Source organism: Haliotis cracherodii, unplaced genomic scaffold (assembly GCF_022045235.1).
Source record: "Haliotis cracherodii isolate W230 unplaced genomic scaffold, xgHalCrac1.p SCAF_1, whole genome shotgun sequence".
NCBI lineage: Eukaryota > Metazoa > Mollusca > Gastropoda > Lepetellida > Haliotidae > Haliotis > Haliotis cracherodii.
Window position 1 is genome coordinate 8426880 of NW_027266264.1, and position 21681 is coordinate 8448560.

The 21681-nt window shown below is 38.8% G+C and overlaps 1 protein-coding gene across 3 annotated transcripts in view; it reads right to left on the minus strand.

Annotated features, from left to right (window-relative positions):
* LOC139472030 (zwei Ig domain protein zig-8-like) overlaps positions 1–21681 on the minus strand; it is a 153052-nt gene that overhangs the window by 102934 nt on the left and 28437 nt on the right. The window lies entirely within an intron of this gene.

Genomic DNA, 21681 nt, shown 5'->3' on the forward strand with positions numbered 1-21681 from the left:
TACTATTGGCCTTTAAGTTGTGTATACTAATTAACTGCCTCTCAGCACTGTGAACATCAGGGGAGTGATAAAAAAACTTGAGATAACTTTAGAAAAAATTTAATCTCCATCAATGATATAGAGAGGAGACTTGTTTGGGACAATAAACCAATCTCCCACTCTCAAATTTGAGATTTATCTGAAGAAAATCAAGTAAGGGAATTACAAATACAAAGTGATCTTTGCACTGAGAACTCTTTACAGACATATAATAGTTCAAGATTGTTCTTGAAATTTATTTAGATGATATTATTATCTACTCAACATCATTATTGAGGGGTCACGTAGATAATATGAGATAAAATGTTGCATTTTCAGCTTCCAAGAGTGCAGTTCAGTTGCATCTGGAGAGAAGGATTTTATACCCACATGGACATTGACATTGTTACTTGTCATAAATTGCTCATGCAGGAATTAAGCCACTGGTTGCATTCAGGTGTGTGTTTTGGGGACTGTTTTCCATCACCTTTAATATTGAATTTTTCATTGTTTTTAATAATCTTCCATTCTTCCAGTTTCATAAAAGCATCCACTCAGAGTGACATAGTTTAAAACAACAAATTCTACTACTGAAAATCACAGTGTCGACACACTTAGACCTATGAATGCTTGTGATATCCTACATATATGTTATATTAACGCTTGTTCGCATATGTTCATATGTGACATCCTACATACCTAGGTGACCCTTCAATAATGACACTGAGTATAAATTTTTGGAACCAAATCACAGCATTGTAAAAGCACTTTTCCAAAATGGATTCCCATCAGCACAGGCTAACAAATAGATTGGAGATATCAGTAATTCAAACATGTTTAAAGTACAACGCATGTAGGCCCAGTTTGACAAAGTCATCCTAGTGATATGACTGGCGTGGGTCCAATACCTAAACATACAACAGTAAATTCAAGTTACAGTGATTGCTCTTCGAAATGGGGTTCATTGTGGCCATGGGCCTTGGACATCTGACTGCACTTCACATGAATATGAGTGTGAGAGGAGTGTGAACTATACAACATTTGTAACACTCTTGAACCTTGTCCACACACTCAGGCAATGATATTTATATACATGTATATATATATATAATTAGTGGGTATGGAGTAGGTAATATGATAGGTAATTAAGTGCTAACCAATGAATAATAATTGTTCAGACACATTAATTGGACATGTGTAATACTGGAATGTATGATGAAAACAAGTAATATCTGTAACAATTATTATATATGAATTGTGACTCAGAACACCTCCTTAGAGAGACTATGCTGTAAATGTCAGTAAGCACAACACCAATACAATGAAAACATGCATGTGTGTGTGTGTGTGTGTGTGTGTGTGTGTGTGTGTGTGTGTGTGTGTGTGTGTGTGTGTGTCTGTTTGTACAAGTCCAGACTGATGCCGATTTTATAGTGCTAACCCATTGAGATACCATGCCACAGTTTAACATGAACACCCCACTCAGACAGAGTATACCGACTCCGAGCCGACCAGTCCTTGTATTAGCCCCTTAATGCCGAGCGCCAGACAGGGTAACAACAAGTACTATCTTCTAATGTCATTTGGTATGACGTGGCCGGGGATCAAACCCCGGACCTTCCGCTCTCGGGGCGGATGCTCTTCCACAAGACCATGTAGGCGCTCTGGGAGCTGGGAAACAAGCTGGGGTAATTAATAATCCATACATAAAATGAAGTCAAAGAAGACCAAATTCTTTTCATTTGTTTGTTTTGTTTGTTTGTTTAATGCAGCAATATTCCAGCTGTATGATGGTGGTCTGTAAATAATCGAGTCTGGACCAGACAATCCAGTGGATTGATACACACATTTGGGATACCATAACATGCATCAACCAAGTCAGCGAGCCTGACCTCCCGTTACTCTCCTCTTACAACAAGCATCGTCCCCTTTTACGGCAAGCAAGGGATGCTGTAATTGATGGTGGGTACTACATACAGCCATTCAATTGTGGTTGTTCTTAAGTTGTTTTGAATAGTATTCTTACAGAATATTAATCACATTTCAGATTTGAAAATACAAAATGTGAATAATATTTTATAATGGCTGCCATAAAAATTTGTTCGTGACACCATGGCTGGGATCAAGCAAAGTTTGAGCTTCACATGGGTTATGTAGCTTCATAAATAAAAGCGACTTTTTCCATATTCATAAGAAATGTCTGCCAAAAGCATAGTCAACTGTATGATCCCGACTATATGATAAGCATGTGTTTATGAATCACTATCAAACAGAGATGATACCAAGTATTCGCGAAAAAGTGAGCATATCCTGCCCCACCAGTGGCACCCATCACAAACACATACAAAGGCAAGTCAATTGTTCATCTGAAAAACACAGGAACATACGGTACAAGTCAAAATAGGGAATTGCATCGGAGATAATTTTGGTCACTGACGTACAAGCTTATGACAGACAATGGTTGGATGAATGATTATGTGCCAAGATTAATAAGCATTTCATGGGCTGTTTGATCAGGTGAGCTAACAATTAGCTCATTGCACGCATCAACATTCCCTGCATGAAACAAGCATTCTGCACTTGATGTACGTAACAGGAGGCAAGCAGGTCACAGCATGGACTCCTTCATAGTATGATATTCTTGAGCCAAAATGTTGTGCATCAAAACAAATGTACCAGGTTGAAAATAAGATGAAGATGCTGCATCATCAAGCACATGCTGGTTACTTGTTGTGAAGTAGGAAGTAAGTCCATTTTATACACAGTAAATGCATTTAAAATCTTGCTCAAAATTATCATTGGAATTTCTTATCAATAAATCAATAGAAAAGAGTGTACTCATGGCTTAGATATATGAGAGTCGGGTTATCCTCGTTAGGCTTCAAGTTGAACATAGAAGTGTCAATAAAACAATCATTGGTAACATGGTAACCTCGGTGAACACAAACTACATTTGCAAGGTTCCTTATATTTACACACAGATAATTCCATATTGGTTTTGATACATATCCATGCTATAGATACATGATGACAGAAATGTAATAGATAGATGTGACACACAAGTCTCTCACACCAATTAACTCTGACCTTTTCCTCTGTTCTTCCCATCAAACGCTGATGCAAATTTGACATCTGACATTACAAAGCTTCTTACAGTAATTGGTTTAAAAAAGAGATCATATGATATATTTTTTTCTTCAGATTTTCAGAAAAGCCTCATTCTTGCTGCCCAATAACTCTGCTTTTAAAATCAACCACAAAAATGTAGGATTAATTTGTTTTGAAAAACAACTTTTCTCAACAAAATTACCATCAATTCAATTCACACAAAAAGCATTTTCAAAAAATTCTATAAATTTCAACCATGATTAATTCCCACAAAGAAATGTTTTATTACGACATCAAAGTACCATCATCAACTGCTAAAAAATCCCCTTGACTAGAGAGAAAAAATGAGAATCAAGAAAAGAAATCAGTATTCTGGAGACACCTTTCTTCTGATTTCTGAATTCCGTCAAACAGCAGTGTCTATGTCTGAATGTTCAAGACATCTAGCCACATAAAACACAAACATCTTATAAAAGCATTCTCTCTCTCTCAATGTCGTATTTGGCTTTACTGAAAAGTAAATGTCAAATATCCATTTACTTTACATTGCAGTTCTTTCATCAGAGAGCGAACCTATACATGCAGTTACATCACTTGGGCAATCTTTTTCATCAGTCAATTCGTTCCAAGTCTGATTGCCAATAGAAAAATCCTATCAATCTGGTTAAGCCACCCCTGGCCTCCTTAGTACTAAAAGCCTGGACAAGACCCTCTCCGAGGGAGTACTATTTTGAAATTAATTTTCTTCCTGTTTCAAAGAATCTACCGAAAATAAAGTCAAAGATACCAAGCAAGATCTGTTGATATATTGTCTCATTTGCGGCTGGTTTAAAAAACAGTTGGGCCCATTTAACATTTAATTGATCTTTCACGGTGGTTCTTAAAACATTCCCCCCCCCAAAATGTTTTAAGAACCAAAATAAGTTGCTTAGGGACCAAACTTTCAACATAATTTGATAAGTAAATATTCCAATTACCTGAGATTTAAGATTTAAAATTGGGTTTAGGAAATTTTTATGCAGTTTCTTCCTGCCATAAACAACAGCTAGAAAAGACAAACAATGATTCATATATTCATATATACCCTTTGATTAAACAATACCAAAATCAAACATTTAATTGATTTAATTTTAACTTATTTACTTTTTGAATGAAAAATTGATAGGAAAGCCTTTTCCCCGAACTAGGTTATCAATGTACTCCTTGATATGTTCTAACCACATAATTAATTAATTTAACGAGCTATACAAGTCATAGATTAATTCTGACAATATAAATGATCAACTATGTGTCAAAAAACATCATATCAACAACAATATGAGACATCAGTTCTGTCAACCTTATATGCAACTCAAAAGAAGTAAAAGAACATCCAATTGTTTCATGTGACAATATTTAATCGGTCATGGTTGGTGGGTATATATTGCAACACACAGCTCAATTGTAGGTGTTCTTAAACATGTGTTGAGTAGTATACAATCTGCTAATCAGTATCAGTAGTACCAGATAAGATTCACAGAATACCAGGACATTTCCTTTAAATGACACTTGAAGAAGCAGTAGACAACTACAAAATATACTGATAGAAGCAGTAGACAAGTACAAGATATACTGACAGAAGCAGTAGACAACTACAAAATATACTGATAGAAGCAGTAGACAACTACAAGATATACTGATAGAAGCAGTAGACAACTACAAAATATACTGATAGAAGCAGTAGACAAGTACAAGATATACTGACAGAAGCAGTAGACAACTACAAAATATACTGATAGAAGCAGTAGACAACTACAAGATATACTGATAGAAGCAGTAGACAACTACAAAATATACTGATAGAAGCAGTAGACAACTACAAAATATACTGACAGAAGCAGTAGACAACTACAAAATATACTGACAGAAGCAGTAGACAACTACAAGATATACTGACAGAAGCAGTAGACAATTACAAGATATACTGACAGAAGCAGTAGACAATTACAAGATATACTGATAGAAGCAGTAGACAATTACAAGATATACTGACAGAAGCAGTGACAACTACAAGATAAACTGACAGAAGCAGTAGACAACTACAAGATATACTGACAGAAGCAGTAGACAACTACAAGATATACTGACAGAAGCAGTAGACAACTACAAGATATACTGACAGAAGCAGTAGACAATTACAAGATATACTGATATATAAACACAATGTGTAATTTGTTGTCACCACCCTTCAGTGTCTTAGCAATGTGGTTGCTCAATAATATAATGAGAGAAAACATCTAGACAAGGACGTGCTTTTGTTACATTATTTTTTCATCAGGTAATCAATCATTCTTTCAGTGAAGCTCTTTGAAAACTTCCTGTAGACAGAGTCTCACTTTGCAAGCCGAATAACTTCAACTGTTTCAAGTCTATTTTTCGTTTTTAGATATTGGCAAAATGGCTCCTTCACATTCAACTAACCTCACCAGATGCAAAAACAAATCATCACAACAAGTTTGTCTTCCAATCTCAAAATCAATTTTTTAACCAATTTCCTCCCAAATCTGAAGAAGCCCTGTTCCCATGCAGTTTCAAGAGTTGAGTGGAATGTTTTCCTTCCACGAAATCCAACCTGGAAAATTTCAAGTTTGTGAAACAAGACCTAAAATGATTGAATTTAATTGGCTAATAGCACACACTAATGTGTGAAACCATGTCTCCAATAGTCTGTTAAGTGTTTCTAACGTCTTTCAGGGAGGGCCTGCATGATCGCAGTGCAAAATAAAGAGCATAAGTCACGTCATTTGCAGATAAAGATGGACACAGCTACCACCAGCATAGGAAATTGCAGTGGATGTTGTTACAAACATCTATTGTCTTCCCAAAAGAACAGTACTCATTGTGCAGGCGTACACATAATCTTCCAGCGCTTATTTCAGAATATTCATCCAACCATCCAATAAATGTCTTGCTCAAAGAATTACAATCTCTGCCTGGCAAATTAGGAAGATAACAAATTGCATATTTGCTGGACAATAATTGATGATGACATATCCAACTGACATGAAATCTTAGAGAACAGTGCAACCTCATTCAAGTGACAAATCCCAAAGAACCCATATCACAGTTAGGACATGAAGAATGTGATTCAGATCAGCTTCTTGTGAGGAACTGCACAGAGGTCTATGTGTGATGGGGGAAGGATGTAACTGTTTGGAAAATCAGCCATTTCACCTTGGGAGCGGTCATAATTGTATAGGATCGATATTTATCTGATGCTTGAATTCTGATCAAATTCCCCAAGTGTTAAAGTATCTATGTTAAATCTGGACCACATCCCCATACAATTAACACAAGTATCTTTAGATCTTGAAATATCCCTTTTTTTTCAGTTGAACAACTTTCTTAATTACCACTGACCTCTACTGCGACCTTTGTCCTATAGCAATCAAACTGTTTTAAAAGTCAGACATCATAAAACTATTTCTAGCCATGCCTTTAGAATTTGAAGTGTAGATATGAATAATGTTTCAAGTAGAACCACTATCAACTTATCTGATTTGTCATACATGTCCACTTGATTGACTGGCTATAAGCTTTTCACACCAGAAGCCTGTCTACTGTGGCATCGGTCAGTTGCTCTGGATAGCAAGAGCCAAATATCTGCAGCTATTAGGACAAATGTTTAAAAAGCCAAATATCTACAGTTACTGGCACTGAACGTTTCAGGAGCCAAATATCTGTAGCAATCAGCACTGAAGCTTACAAGAGCCAAGTATCTGCAGATATATCATCATTGAAGTTTTCAAGAGCCAAATATCTGCAGCTGTCAGCACTGAAGGTTTCAAAAGCCAAATATCTGCAGCTGTCAGCACTGAAGGTTTCAAAAGCCAAATATCTGCAGCTGTCAGCACTGAAGGTCTCAAAAGCCATACATCTGCAGCTGTTTAAACTGAAGGTTTCAAAAGCCAAATATCTGCAGCTGTCAGCACTGAAGGCTTCACTATCTGTAAGCAGCACCACTGCACTTCTGCCTCCGATATCCCTGCTCACAATCAATACCCTCTCAGTATAAAATGTTGCAATTCAAGGAAGTTTTACGACATTACTACCAGAATTAGCCTCATTAATACAGTACTGATTTACTTTCAAATCAAGATAAAATTCTTGATTGAACCTTCCAGTCTCCACATTCTACTTGTTTCTATAACTTTACCATGAAGTGACTCATCATCTAGCCACAACCTTTCAAACATCACAGTGCCATGCTGTTGTAGTGTCAGTAACAGTTTTTATTGAATCTTTGACTTACAATCATGGGCATAAAAAGGTCAATAATTTGCAAAGATGAAAGGTACCAATACCAATCATTCCTAATAGCACCTAACACGACTACCAGTAAATGACAATTTTTTCTGACCTACATAACCTCCATTCCATGAGCAAGATAAGCTAAGATGCCTCTCACTACTGAGTATTCATTAATCCTCCCATCTGTAACAACGTCAACAACTCCCTCGGGAGGTAAGCACTTGAAGACTCTCTTCTGTATTCAAACGTTTAACAAACCAAACTTCAACCAGGATGCACTTACTCCTATCTGTTGGTCAAGGGTTAGTCTGCAACCCAGCAGAAGTGCATTCATCACCCACTAATCCTTGTGCTAGTCAGTGCAACTATCTGATGTCTATTCAAGCCATGATATGACTGCCTAAATGCCACACCAGCAAAATACCATCTTGATCCCGTTCCGAGACAGACCAACTGGGGTAGCACCATCATTCATCTTGTTCTACCTAACTCCATTGGGAGTATACAGTAAGATCACTAATCCACCCACTAATCTATCAGCCATGGCAGCTCCCTGGTGTATAGGACTAAACATATCCTCCCTGCAGGACCTTCGTCATTGTAATCTGACCGAGTAGTTGCTATCTGATGGCCAGTACATTCCATAACATTACTCGTAGCAGGTCTACACAAATCAAGCGGTTGCACATTCTATGGGAGAAATGGGGCCTATAAATTGATCTGCATAGGGGAAGTTACATTAGTGTGTCAAAGCAAAAACACTCCACTGAGCTTCAACTTAACCATTGATCTGTCACCAAAATCAGATCTCCCCAAAAATGTGAACTCGGAATATTCAACTAAAAAATCCTTAGTCATCTACTGAACAGCTTGCATGGTGCGTCTATTTAAAATTGTTTGTTTTGCATAAATGTTTTTATTATGATGCTAAGAATTTAAACTTTTCTGATCTTGAATCCGCCTGAAAAGCTAGTTTCCTTCAGAACATGTCTCCTCGATGAACTAAAAACATACGTTCACAGGCTTAGTAATTAGATTATAGTCAACAGTCTCCTTCACATAACCTACAGTAAAACTGTACATGCAAAGAGGACAGTAATCTAAAGCAGCTAAAAAAATATGCAAACTCCTCATATTTCTCGCTTAAATAAACCTACCAATGACAAAAACAACTCCCTATTATTTTCAAACATCAAGTCCTACAATAGTCACAGAAAAACATAAATATTTAATAATATCCTAATCACTTCTAACACTATTGTAATATATATGCCAATGGGCATGGACGACTGGGAAAATACTTTCCACACCACTGATGTTATATGCTCGCTCAACTTCTTGTTTTAACATGTTTAAGTGTCCAAGACCAATAAACAGAATACTTAATATCCACGTACTCTGTGACACACATCCATCTGCATCGCTGGTCAAATGAAAATGCCTTTGTAATTGATTTATACTTTCAAAGAGGCTGTATCATGCACACATGTTTAACGAACCAAATATTTTGTTAGCACGTGATAATTACCCACAAGAGACACAATTTGAATGTGCTTATGTTTGGAGTTCTGACATGATCAAATAACAGGAGCACATCAAACATTGTTGAATTCATGAAAGTAATTAAGGTGTGGCTTAAATTAACGTTTGATGAAGCCCTCCACCAATAAACCCCCAACCATCCCTCGTCATGGTCTAGTGGATAGAGTGTTTGCCCAGAGAGGTATGTTGCTGGTTTAGATCTCCTGGCAGCATCTCCAAGAGACATGAAAAGATGGTACTCATTGTTACCCTGTTGGGCACTCTGCGTTATTGGGCGGGGAGTAGGCATTTGGAGATAAAAACGTCTTATATGATGCAGTATACTGGATCATAATTTGACAATATCACAAAATGACTTTCAAATTGAATATATTTTTCACTTTTGCAAAATTAAGGGTAGGCTATATGTAAAAATAGAAAATAAATATATCTGGCCTACAAAACAAACTGATTTGATCAATAAAGGAATAAGTCTGCTTAATATACTCCTGCAAACAGGATGGTGACAGTCACCAAAAGACTCGTAAAACCTTAACAAATTGAGTGGAAATATGCTCAACTTGTTTGCAGGTAAAAAAGCATTTTAATAACATCCAACAATAACGTGGCTGCACACTATGTGATTCTTGTGTCCATATTGTCTCTAAACCATGATATAAGAGCTGTTCTCTAATCTAGACTGGCAAACAGCAGCTTAGATCAAACCAAGACAGTCAAACACAGAATGAAAACGGAATCAATTTAGTCAGCCAGATGAGCTAGCATGATGGAAAAATGCTTTATGGGTATGGCATCTCTGTCAGTGACAAATGTGCTCCATTCAACTGTGTACTGAGTTGATGCAAATGCTGGATATGAAACTTTTAATGATTTCCTGCAGCTTTATGCAGAATTTAACCATGATTATCCGTGATTCTACATTTAATGATATACTCTCAACAGACCACAAACACCAGATGTGGTCTTTATCAAATTTGCTTTTTGTGAAGTGGTGGTTATTTCCATCTTCAAATGTGATGAGTGGTTCTTGGGAAACTAAGATTCCCATCAAGCAGTCATAATACGTAACATCGCCTTCAAGTGGTCCTTAATTAAAATGAGACATTACAGGATATAACTGTGGCAATAGCAAATAAAACTCTCAGTAAATATTATCACACAGACTTAATACATCTTAAACAAGATAAAAATATTTTCAGATTAAGATTGATTAAGATTTCATTCAAATCTCAAAATCTCCTCCTCTGGAGAAAGAGTTTGTTTGTTTGTTTGTTTGTTTGCTGTTTAATGCTGCACTCAGCAATAATCCAGCAATATGACAGCGGCCCAAAATAATCAAGTCTGGACCAGACAATCCAATGATTGACATCAACAGCATCGATCTTCGCAATTGGGATATGATGACATGCATCAAGCAAAGTTACCTTTTAGGGAAAGCATGGGGTGCTAAAGATCCACTCTCACCCAGGTCTTCTCGAGTGGGAGATGGAGTATCAAACAAACAAAAACAAACCTCCATGTAGCATGAAGACAGTTTCATGAACTTAGTTTGGTCAGATGAAACCAGTAATAATTCAATGCACAGGTGACTAACGAGACTCAGATACATTCATATTTATACAGGTGAGCAACCACAGATACCAGTCAATGTTATACAGAAACTTCACCATATTCTAACTTCTGAAATGGAGCGAAGAAAAACATGAGTTGAGAAAAGATTTAACCAGCGGCCTAGAGCCCATCTGAAGCTTATACAGATGAAAATCATAAAGCTAATATTTGGATTCCAGAGCTGACCTGTTTTTGTTCCTAATCTACTTAGCTGCAGCCTTGATACAAATACCTCTCACATAACTCAGGGATGGTTTTAACATGGGAATTAATCACAAATTAAGTAAACATTTTAAGTAATCGGCAATAAAACTTTACACTAATCATACATGACTTATCACCAGCCTTCAGGAAAAGCTAATTTCACTACCTCAACTTAAAGAATCAAATTTACAGCAAAATCCGCTTATCTTGACTAGGATGGATATGAGCAATTACATGTTTCACTAATGACTTCGTAATGTTTTATTCCAAACATGACCTAGTTAAATAGACTGGTTGAACTGTGGTCTTACTTCCTTCTCATGTAGATACCATATGTCAAACAGATGACAAAAACACAGACACAGATATATATCCATGACCTGTCCGTAGTAAACTGCAATTCCTTCTGCACATATTCCAGACAGTAATTCTGCTACAAATGATTGTAGTATAATCAAAAATACCACCAAAGTTGTGCTATGGATATTCCAGTTCACTACATACTTTGGCCTCTCTGTGAGGATGATGGCAAACAATAAACCAACTCTGGTCTCCCATTATCTTCAAATTGTTGGGATTAGAGATGAAAATATGCCATTGATGGTTGAGGATAAGTGTTCCAGCAACAGGGAAATCGATGGCACTTGGTTCAAATAAACAGCCTTGACTCGCTTACAGACTATTTGTAACTAGATCACTGTTCTTTTCCTTGGAACCTTCAGGGCCCTCTATGTTCAATATGTGTTTATGGATAGTACCCGGCTTCATACATTTTGCTCTGACACTCATACCTAGCATATCATCCCAACTGAAGCCGAAAACGACCATACCATCAAGCAATGCAAACATAGCAGCGACACATCCAACCAATTTGGGATATTCCTGGGGAGTGCCAATATACCTAGTCCCATCATTCAACCATATCTCACCCTATACCAACATACTACTAAACACCCATGACCTATTACAAGCTGAAAATCGGCTGCACAAATGTTCTGCAGGATAACTTTCTCCAACAATCGAAGAAGCAGGCAGGGTAAACACGGTACAGTCAAGTGACTCTAGGGCCGCGAAGTACCCACTTATGCAAGTGTAAATCAGATACTGATACAAACAAAAACACACGTAGGGCGCAGATGATAAGCCATAAAAACATCCATCAGTCCGTTCTCCATGACACTTGGGACCCTTCCTACAGGCTGACGTTCATTGCCGTGATAATTACCGGACTTCAGCATTTTGGACGTCTGGCTATTGCCTCGTAAAGATGACAGAGAGATCTCCCCAGAATTCTGCATACAAGAAATTCAATCAAGGGATATATAGTGCAAGAAGCTTGGCTCCATACTGATACTTGCTGGAAATGAATAGGTTCGCGTCTATCTGCAATCACACAACAGTTGCTTTCATGATCAAACACAGCTCTTTCAATAAAAGGAAGACCATCAAATTGATTATGGTCAATTGAACTGAATTAGATCTATCTTTGAGAAGTACTGTATAATCGTGAGAGACATTACGGAATTTTGTCTCAAGACGTATCCATTGGCGATACTGTATATCTTTCACTTGCAAATCAGCATGGGGATGAATTTACAAAGTGGTAGCTCTTACACAATAATAGTGGATGCCACGGCTGTCACAGTTAGGCATTAATGGCACCGTTTTTTATCACTCTTTACAGCTCCGGAATTGTAAAAGACAAAGACATGGAATTCCATTTAGCGACTGTTGATTCTGAGGCTGAGACATCTGAATAAGAAACGGGCAATATTTATCAAGGAGAAATATACCACTGTCAGGCATCTGAATACTGCTTGTGCTTGCACTATGTCCCTGTTCATTCTGGATTGCTGACTCTTTGGACTGTTAATGGCATCTTTTTGAAAACATAGCAGACAGAATCAATCACAAAATATATGGAATTCAAAGATACTAGATCAGGGCAGCAGAGTAATGAATTAAGTGAAAAAAAAAAAGATATTGACTTGTGTGCAATAGAATTTGAAGCCATTTTATGGTATTGCTGCGACATTTCAGCAAGGTCTGTCGACCATGATGTCTGGCTCTCCCTTGAAATACTCATGCATAATCATGCTGAATGTCACTTACATTGCTAGAATTAATTCAAATTATCTTCATGTTCATATGCAATATTGACATGCTGAGTTGTACATGTAAGTGATTTGATATATGGTAATTGTAAACCTGGGAATCAATTGAATGGCTCAACTGCAGTTTAAACAAACACTGAATTTATTCTGTAAGTATTTGAGGTTGCCTTTAGAGGTTGTCCTTAAGAATCTCCATTTCTTAAGTCATATGACACTTATAACAATACTGATTGATGGGATTGCAAACCTGTTAGAGCATACATAACATGGTGAAAAGACAACACTTTATACATTTCATTTGCTTCATGGGAAACACTCCATTTGAAATGAGACTTATAAAGACCATTACTGAACCCATGTATGGTCATTGTCGTCACCTTTCTGAGCCAACAAAGAATCATATAAAATGTCTCTTTTGATAAAAATATTTGATATTTTATATGAAGATTGAATGAACAACTTCAACTAATTATTGGTTTTGAGTGAATGAGTATGGTTTTACACCGCTTTTAGCAATATTCCCGCAATATCATGGCGGGGACACCAGAAATGGGCTTCACACATTGTACCCATGTCGGGAATCGAACCCAGTTCTTCAGCGTGACGAGCGAACGCATTAACCACTAGGCTACCCGACCGCCCCTTAAGTTTTGGTTCAGTCAATCAACCCGTTCTGGCACCACATTTCTACAAGTGCTTTGCATATGTTCCAGTTTTGATTTGCCTTTGCATGTGTTTGTGATGGGTGCCACCAGTGGGGCAGGATATGCTAACCTTTTTGCGAACACCTGGTATCTTCACTGTTTGATAAGTGATTCATAAACACATTTAGTCAGAATCATACAATGGGATTTCTAATGAATATGGAAAGTGTATTTTTTCGCTTTTACTTAAATGACCCCTGGCACAAGGGGAGGCAGACAGAATGCAGAACTGCTACTCTATTTTACTAGTACCAACTCCTAAGTTCCAAGACCAATGTGTTTTCCAATCTCTGTAACAGTGCATGCTTCATTCCACAAGTTGGTGCAGCACAACAAATCCCTGAATGGAGCTTGTGTATATATACAGGGTCCTGCAAGACCATTCCTTGTACATGGAAGACATAGCCCACCTACCAAGAGATCCATATAGTCATCTTTATGAAAAACTAATGCGTTAGTTTCCCAGAGTTAGGCAATAACATAATTCACTTGCGACATGTTACAGGGACATGCATACACAGGTCTTTTTGTTTGGAAGTTAAATGTGTTTGAGCGAAAATTTGCAAAGATAAATTGAATACCACTGGCACCTGTTTAGTTTCATTTACTGCAATGCTGGAAATGACACTAAATTTGTCTGGACGTTCGCCATGCACTGCAGCTTCATCTCCCAATGCTAAACGTTGCAGTGTCTCTTCTACCACTTTTTTTTTGTCTATAGCAGGAAAAAGCAAAGCAAAGGAGAAATAAATTGCTTTAATGTGGTTGATTATACCCATAGTTACCCCCAAGGGGATTCCAGGTTCACCAATAACCTATGCCTGTTGTAAGAGCGATTAAACGGATCAGACGGTCAGGTTCGGAGACTCATGTCATTGTAACCAGATTGGAAATCAGCCGTCCCTTCCTTCAGTGTGTCTGATCCCTGCGGTGATTCAGGGCTGAATCGGCCTGTAGTACCTGCTGCTTGTCCAAGTGATTGCTGTGGGGAACTGGTGGCTGAATCGGCCTGTAGTACCTCCTGCTTGTCCAAGTGGCTGTTATGGGGAACTGGCCTGTAGTACCTCCTGCTTGTCCAAGTGGCTGCTATGGGGAACTGGCCTGTAGTACCTCCTGCTTGTCCAAGTGGCTGCTATGGGGAACTGGTGGCTATTCATGTGTCCTGCTGCAAAGTGTGTCCGGTACTCAGTGTTGATTGTTGTTCGTGCTGTGAACCATCAGTTTGTCTGGTCCATTACAAAGCTGCACAATTGCTGATTCCTGATTGCTGATTGCTGATTGCTTGGTGCAATGTAAAACCCATTTGGACAGTACCTGCTCGAACCAAAATATTCCTGCTACAACACTTTGTTAAAAGAGATTAAATTCTGCATGAGTTTTGTTTGGCATCTGGTATTGTATTATTTCTTCCATGGGGAGATGATATATATATAATTCTTTTCTGATTTTATTCATTGCTGTATAAATGATGTACTATGTTGAGATCTTGGCCAGAAACCATTCAATAACAGTTCCATTCCTCAGGGGGGCACGGGTGGCCCAGTCGTCTAAGGTGCCGCAATTCGCTGTGCAGCGTTGCATCCCTTGGGCACACCAGAAACCTATGTTTGTGGTTTCGAATCCCAGTTCGCCCCGAATATGTTTCTAGGTTTGTCAGCACCATATCCGTGCTCGTGGGTTTCACTGAAGTGGTAAACGTCTGAGACCTGCATCACTTCGGGCTTTCCTCCCACATTAAGCTGACATGCCGTGATATAACTGGAATATTGTTAAAAGCGGCGCTAAACCAAACTCACTCACTCACTCCATTCCTCAGCAAGAGCATCATGATGTTTAAAGTGAAGATGTCAATGCGTGACGAAGTCTCAGTATTGAAAGGGGCACCAAGTGAGTGAGTGAGTTGGGTTTAACATCACTTTGGACAGTATTCCAGTTTCATCATGGTGTGTCAGCCAAATGTGGGAGCAGGTCTGAGATGTATGACACTTTGGTGAAAGCCATGAGCACGGTTTAAGTCCTGACAAACCATGCAACATAACTTGTGCTTGTCGTAAGTGACAGGATTGGGTGGTCAGGGTCTTGGTTGTGTGTCATTGTATCCCAAATGCACAGATCAATGCTCATGATATCAGTCACTTGATTTTTTTGGTACAGACCTGATAATATAAAGACTGCCGTCATAGCTGGAATATTGCCAGCAGCAGTGTTAAAGAACAAACACCGAGCAATGACTGCTGCTTCTGACACAGATGGAGAGGTATATGAGAACCAGCTGCCATTGTTCTCTTCAATAAAAACACGGGCAGCTAACTTATGTTTTGTAACCTGACATTGAAGATTATTCTGTTTCATTATCAATGGTTTAATCTGCATTTCAAGGCCGAAGGAAATAACAAGGGACATGGTACTTCATCATTTCAATCACATTCAAATCCATGTTGTCAATTATTTGTTAAGAAAACCTAAATCACATCACATGTTAAGTCAAATTGTAAATTATTCCGTCTCACTAACAGGTGTTCAAATATGTGCATCACAAACTCTGTTTAAAGGTAATTGTCTGCAATAACATAAACAATATCCAGCGTGTATATTCATTATATATTCAGTGAGATTATTCATGAATTAAATTGTTCATGTTTTAAATATACAAGGAATTCCCATTTTACAACCTTTGTTTATGCAATGCATAACACTTTATGTAAAAAATCCCTGGAAATACACATCAGCATTACAAAATATTCTGGTAATAGAATCAATACAATTACATCCACAGTTACTTTCCAACCCCATTATCAGACTTGATGCAGTTGTCAGGACGGCCAACACAAATAGACTGTACTCAGTGAGTCCTCATTACAATAGTCCCACTAGATGGACCTGCACTCCCAGGGTGTTTATACATCATCGCTACATCTATCAGGGAAATATTACACAAATTTAGAGTGAATGAGAACATTAGGAAATGTGAGCTACCGTTGATGAGAGTACAATACATCCCTTTTTGGATTCGAACCCAGGCCTGGTGAAGCTTGTCTGAATACACTCTCCAAACACCAAACCCAGGCCTGGTGAAGTTTGTCTGAATACATTCTCCAAACACCAAACCCAGGCCTGGTGAAGTTTGTCTGACAACACTCTCCAAATACCAAACCCAGGCCTGGTGAAGCTTGTCTGACAACACTCTCCAAACACCAAACCCAGGCCTGGTGACGCTTGTCTGAATACATTCTCCAAATACCAAACCCAGGCCTGGTGAAGTTTGTCTGAATACATTCTCCATACACCAAACCCAGGCCTGGTGAAGTTTGTCTAACTATACTCTCCAAATACCAAACCCAGGCCTGGTGAAGCTTGTCTGAATACACTCTCCAAACACCAAACCCAGGCCTGGTGAAGTTTGTCTGACAACACTCTCCAAATACCAAACACAGGCTTGGTGAAGCTTGTCTGACAACACTCTCCAAACACCAAACCCAGGCCTGGTGAAGCTTGTCTGACAACACTCTCCAAACACCAAACCCAGGCCTGGTGAAGCTTGTCTGACAACACTCTCCAAATACCAAACACAGGCCTGGTGAAGCTTGTCTGACAACACTCTCCAAACACCAAACCCAGGCCTGGTGAAGCTTGTCTGACAACACTCTCCAAATACCAAACACAGGCCTGGTGAAGCTTGTCTGACAACACTCTCCAAACACCAAACCCAGGCCTGGTGAAGCTTGTCTGACTACGCTCTCCAAACACCAAACCCAGGCCTGGTGAAGCTTGTCTGAATATACTCTCCTAACACAAAACTCAGGCCTGGGGATGCAGGTGTGAATATACAAGCCAGACACCAAACAGCTGGTGCTTGTAAGTTCCACTTTATATCCCTCATGTTGATAGGGAGTGAAACTGTTGGGTATTGGGAGAGACTAGCGAAAGGGAAAATAATATGATTGAGGGACTGTGTGACAGACTAAAGGTATTGGGATAGCATAAGTGACATATATTGTATGTTAATCTGTTGCAGATATGAAGCAGTCAAGAAGCCACAACATCAAATCCTCAAAGAGCTTGACCTTTACCACTCTGGGGAAACCGGTCTGGGGAAACCGCTCTGGGGAAACCGCTCTGGGGAAACCACTCTGGGGAAACCGCTCTGGGGAAACCACCAACAAGGGGAAGGAGCTGACAAACCCGGAACACAATGAAGACGAATCTGCGATTTCATAGGTATCAGACATTCCTAAGGGATGCAACTCTGCACAGCAGTTGCCGAGCCTTGTGCAACCAGGCCACCATTGCTTCCTCAAAATCATAGCCATTCACTGTACCCTGGACATGGTTATCAGGAGAGAAAACATTGTTGAAGTAAGTAACAAATAACACATAGCATCAGAAAATTAAATTACAAAGATTTTCACGACCATTGAGTGAGTAGTACTGAGCACCACGAATAGTCTTCAAACTTGTACCTATGCATGAAAGGAATCAGGATATTCAACATGGGATTCTCATCTAGTGAGGAAAAGGATCTTTCTCATGTGTCTCATACAAGCCACTATACCCCAGCTGTACCTAATCATCCTCAATAACATAGCAAACTGTAATGTTTAAATTCTGGAGCAAGTAAACCAATGGTTGAAATTATGAGTATTCCTTCACGCCACCTGGCTACTGTAATGACACACCAGTGCATCATGCTTGAGAATCAGACTGACCAAGTGATCATAATCCAAGAGCTATCAATACTCAGCAGGTATCTACTGCTGAATGACCACTCTGGAGAAATCAGGAGAATACGTTGATTTTGGAAGCAAGCCGATTATCAAGAAGCCCCTCGCACGTTCAGAATCAACAGACACAAGTGATTTCTCAGACTTGTACCGATTTAGTGTTGATGTATAATTTCCCTATAATTTGGCATAATGACCTTTGTCACATCAGTTTAACTTCTTTAACTTTTGTTCAGAAAGGCCAGTGAATTCCTGGCACAGAATCAGCAGCACAACAATATCATGATGTCGATGAAGATACTGGAGCCAGCCAGAAACATATTCTATTCTTGAAACAAACTTGCAACATTCACACCTGGAATTGAATTAGGTGTCATCCCAACCTCGCTATTCTTGTCTCGATCAACAATGGCTGCAAACACACTGTCGGTGTCAGGTGCTACATCATAATATAAGAATAACAACTATAACATCCCATCCTAGACTGGACAAAAACCAATCAACGCATAAATTCACAGATAATATTATCTGGTTGAGAAAACCTTCAGAATTTGTAATTTAGTATCAGACACTTTGACAAAGCCATTAAAGATTCACCAGCAGACCCATCAAGACTTGATATATCATAACAGGTGCCCTGATTTACAGATGAGAAGTTATCACCATGTATTCATATAGTTCGGTTTCAGAGCCGGAATCACCTGGAATCAATACTAAACAGAGCAAACGCGATAACATGTGCATGAAAGAGTCACATACCTATGAATTATCAAAATAACGGTGTGTTTCATCCAATGAATTCTCAGGAATGATTCTTTAAACAAATCCACCCAACTGCCCAGACACTCCTTCTTCTCACACTTGGTATTTATCAGAGGTTCATGTCAAACAATAGTGTAAATCATGTTACACATAATGAACGGCTAATGCTTCCTCTCAACATGCCTTGGTTCTGAAAAAAAATCAAATCAAAACTTCTCTTGATCAATTTTGTTCATGAAAGTATATTTGGACTATTTCACTTGCCATCTTTTACAATAACACATCCAAACAGGCTGATCAGGAAATGTTTCTTAAAGATCTGTCTGGTACACATGACAAAAAAATCTATGAATTTCCTACCTAATATATCTAGTGCCTTCGATTCCCGCCATGGGTACAATGTGTGAAGCCTATTTCTGGTGTCCCACACTGTGATATTGCTGGAATATTGCTAAAAGCGCCGTAAAAACATACTCACTCACTCTAACGCCAAACTATATCAATCATTAGATTCCCATCCAAATATTTCAAAAACTGAGGAAGCATTTAAAATTTCATATTTCAATTTATGCAAATGTCAATGATTCACAAAAACTGCCACTGAGTTGGATTCACATGATGCCTGAATATTTGGTCAAACTCTGTATATGTCATTGGTCATCTAATTAAAACGGAAACAGGGCACATGTTCTTGTCTCATGTTCTTGTTGGTGAGAGAGTGAGTTGGGTTTAACGCCAGTTTTAACAATATCCAGTTATATCATGGCATGTCAGCTTAATGTGGGAGGAAAGCCCGAAGTGATGCAGGTGTCAGACGTTTACCACTTCAGTGAAACCCACGAGCACAGGTATGGTGCTGACAGACCTAGAAACATAATCAGGGATAACCAGGTTTAGAACCAACAATCTTAGGTTTCTGGCGTGCCCAAGGGATGCAACTCTGCACAGCAAATTGCGGTGCCTTAGACGACTGGGCCACCCGTACCCCCCAGTAGCCCACAGAGGCAGAGGGGCGGTCGGGTAGCCTAGTGGTTAAAGCGTTGGCTCGTCACGCCAAAGGCCCGGGTTCGATTCCCAAGATGGGTACAATGTATGAAGCCCATTTCTGGTGTCCCCCGCCGTGATATCGCTGGAATATTGCTAAAAGCGGTGTAAAACCATACACACTCACACTCACAGAGGCAGTACAGGACAGAGATAGGGGTGAGTCAGGCGGGTGATGTTGCATCAGATCAGACATAGTAGTAGGACAGAGACATACATGTAATGACTCTTGTTGTCTTTGGATGATAGTAAACATATCGAGCAAAATAGGTAAACAAACAATATCCCGGAATACTTTATCCCTGTTTGGCTATGGAAAGTGATAAATACTGGCCTGTGAAAGCCATAAGTAAATGGTGCAGTGAAATGGGTTTTACTGCTGTGATCGAAGATTACTGCACTTATATAGTGATATGCATGCATGCATGAGTGTGTTGACTACGAGCCAACCAGTCCTTGTTTGATCCCCTTAATGTGGAGTGCCAGGCAGGGTAACAACAATAAGTGGATTATAAGTAAACGAAGGGTAGCCAGATGTCCAGAACTGACCACACACTCTCAGACTAACCTGATCCCACCTTATCTCTTAATCAGGAACAGACCATCCTTGCCTGGCTTTCCCTGCTCTACAATCACACAAACATTCTCTGATAGACATCAGATGGATCCCATTCCCCTAACAACAACTTCATACCTCATTGTTCTCTGTGATCAACTCACCTGCATTGTTGCAACTAATGCTGGACTCAAGGTTCAGATACGTTCTTGGTGTCTGTTCTGGAATACCTCTTTGAAATTGATTCCCATTCTTCAGGAATGTCTTCCCCATATTTCTACCATAATCTAGTAAATGCAGTAAGTTGTTAGGAAAGTTTTATTTCTGAGCTTAACACAAAGGAGATCATTGTTCAAGTCAATTCATGGCACAAACAGACAATAATAGACCTATTTTCTTCTCCCATGGCATTTGAAACATCTCCACATATTCAATTATGCCCTATAGTGTTTATCACATAAAAGAGGTTCACATTTGAAAACAGATGAAAATAACGTCCCTTGCTCTCAACGTAAAAGATGTCAGATGTGTGGTAGCTGGAAATTGAGGGAAATTAGATAGAGTGCATACAGGCACTCACATGCGGTCTTATTTTATAATAGTTTCTATATATATGTACAAAGAATACATTCAGTTCCCACTCAATGTCAAAATATTTTCCTTTCAGCTTCCCCTCACAGTGTGGAAAGCTTTCACAGCTGAAACAGATCCATCAATGAAGAAAGCATTTCATCATAACCCTAATACCTATTAAAGTGTGAACATTCAAACACAACATGGTGGATAAGAATGGTGCTCATAGAAGCAGCATATCAGCTAATTAAGATCCAAATTGAAAAAAGCTATTTAAAAAAATCCAACAATACATTTTCATCTAATACTGCGAATGAAATGTGAGATATCCTTAAAAAAAAACTGTGTATACATTCCTCTGCAAGATCACTAATAAGGCTTTCCAACACTGAAAAGAACTATATAATGAGAATTCACCTTGCTTCACATTTACT